General features: G+C 27.7%; 1 protein-coding gene and 1 long non-coding RNA gene across 8 annotated transcripts in view; one reads left to right on the top strand and one right to left on the bottom strand.

Moving 5' to 3' along the window:
* The window catches only part of LOC124955573 (tropomodulin), a 64,633-nt gene that overhangs the window by 12,143 nt on the left and 49,990 nt on the right, over window positions 1–2,500 (top strand). The gene's annotated exons all lie outside the window — the stretch shown is intronic.
* The window catches only part of LOC124955574, a 41,765-nt gene that overhangs the window by 10,725 nt on the left and 28,540 nt on the right, over window positions 1–2,500 (bottom strand). The window contains exon 4 of one of the 4 annotated variants that reach the window (XR_007102911.1): window positions 425–552. The exons of the other annotated variants lie outside the window; for them this stretch is intronic. This is a non-coding gene — a long non-coding RNA (uncharacterized LOC124955574). Of the gene's footprint in view, window positions 1–424; window positions 553–2,500 lie in introns of those variants that run through there. 4 annotated transcript variants of the gene reach the window in all.

Below are 2,500 nucleotides of genomic sequence, written 5' to 3'. Positions count from 1 at the left end.
CTTGCTTTTCTTTTTCCCTCTTCTTTTTCTTTCTTTCTTTTTTTTTCTTTTTTCTTTCTTCTTTTTTTCTTTTTTTCTTTTTTTCTTCGTTTAAATCCCATCTTTGGATATTCATTGTTCTCTTGTAACGATCAACATCGTATAATTTCTAATTTATTTATACGTGTTTCTCTTTTCTTTTTTTCTTTTTTTGTTTTTTTTTTTTTTTGTATACAGTAAGACGATACTTGTAACGTGTTTAATATTTGTAATTGTAATTAATGCGTTATTGTAATTATAATTAATTAGATATTAGAATTATATGTATTGGATTGGTGAGGCTACGTTATTCGTTGTTTTTTTTTTTTTTTCATGTATCGAGTAAAAATTGGATAAAAATTGCAACAAACTAATATCATAATTACTAGATATCGTAACTGTTTATTGTAATTACTAGAGACATTATTATATTAAAACACAAAAAAGAAAAAAAATCATTGAAGTAATCTGTGAAGTATTAATCTGTGAAGTAATCTGTGAAGTAATCTGTGAAGTAATCTGTGAAGAAAATACCTAAAATCATAATTACTGAATATCATAATTATGTATTGTAATTACCAGAAACATTATTATACTAAAAAAAAAAAAATATATATATATATATATACATATATACACATACATTTGTAAAGTAATCTGTGAAGTAATCTGTGAAGTAATCTGTGAAGTAATCTGTGAAGAAAAAACCTAATATCATAATTATTAAATATCATAACTATGTATTATAATTACCTGAAACATAATTATACTAAAAAAAAAATATATATATATATATATACATATATACACATACATTTGTAAAGTAATCTGTGAAGTAATCTGTGAAGTAATCTGTGAAGAGAAGACGACGAAATGATCGATCAAATCGATATGAAATATTCATAAAATAATTACCATTAATAACATATATGTATTCAATATAGGAACGAATATTTACAAGAATGATAGGCACCATTATCAAATGATATTTTTTCTGAACTAAGCTCCTAAACGTACATATGTATAGTCCATTTTAACGTTCATACTAATGGCGCATGGACGCCAATATAACGTATAACGAATTACCGGCAGCTGTCTCAGGCGAACATCGAAGGCGTGCCCGCATTGCATATGCTCGAGAGAGAGACGAGTCATTGTCCTTGCAAGTGCTAATTTCGATTTCGTGCGAACACACACACACACACACACACACACACACACACACATGTATTTACGTTTTTATGTATGATACATTCATTCGTTTAAATCGTTTCAAAAGTTCTCTTCTAAATAATGTTATATTATTATAATAATAATAAAAATTATTATTATTATTAATATGAAAGCAATAACGAAAAAAAAAAAGAATATATATATATATATATATATATGAAATAATAAAAATAAAACTATAAATTTGTCATAAAATGTTCCATTCAGTGCGCGTGTGTCTGTCTATCTATGTGTGTATGTGTGTGTGTGTGTGTGTGTGTGTGTGTGTGTGTCCGTTATATTTGAATATCATCAAATCGTACGAAGAAAATTCAAATTCGGGACGAACTTCATACATATGTGCTTCATACATAAGTACGTATATAAGTATCTACGATCATGCATTATTTACCTTGGACATATTTACATAATAATAATAATAATAATAATAATAATAGATATAACAAATTTGAAATAAAGTAATAATAATAACGAAAGGGAAAGGGCGAAAGAAAAAATGAATTATAAATTTTTTCACGAAACATTTTTAAAAATATATTTCATCTCTGTCCTCCCAAGTAGTATTATCAAATCGTGAAGAGAGAGACAGAGAGAGAGAGAGAGAGAGAGAGAGAGAGAGAGAGAGGGGGGCAAGAGATTGGTGATAAGTGTGATAACATTGTGGTGAAAAAATTGTGGGAGAATTTTAATTCACCCGTAGAAATTCGTTCAATTAAAAATTACTTGTCGCATTTCTTTTTTCTAATAACATTCGTAGTATAAACGTTGACGTAAAATTAATAAACATCGATGTCAATACACCCGACATTTTTGACCGGTTGGCACACGCGACAACGCCATTGTACCTTTTTCTAGCTGGTTTGGCCCGATCGATGGAATAAAAATAAAAGTCTTTACAGTTTTACCAGAGCGCGCCTCTTCTTTTTCGTTTAGCCCACACGCAACCGGACGGACTTTCGTATTTTTAATTCAACGAAACATAGAAAGTGACCGTAAAGTCAGCCTGACCGGGATTTTTGTAAAAAAGATATGAGAGAAATACGCCGTTTAGTATTTTTATAAGTGTTATTTGAAAAATAGCTCTTCTGCGACAAAAATAATAATAATAATAATAATAATAATAATAATAATAATAATAATAATAATAATAATAATGATAATAATAACGATGATGATAACGATAATAATAATAATAATACATAATAATACGTAATATCTTAAACGCGTAATATTCTAGTACTCTAAATCG

Source organism: Vespa velutina, chromosome 18 (genome assembly GCF_912470025.1).
Source record: "Vespa velutina chromosome 18, iVesVel2.1, whole genome shotgun sequence".
Classification (NCBI taxonomy): Eukaryota; Metazoa; Arthropoda; class Insecta; order Hymenoptera; family Vespidae; genus Vespa; species Vespa velutina.
The sequence above is the reverse complement of the archived record's forward strand: the minus strand, read 5'-3'. Positions and strand labels throughout refer to the sequence as shown.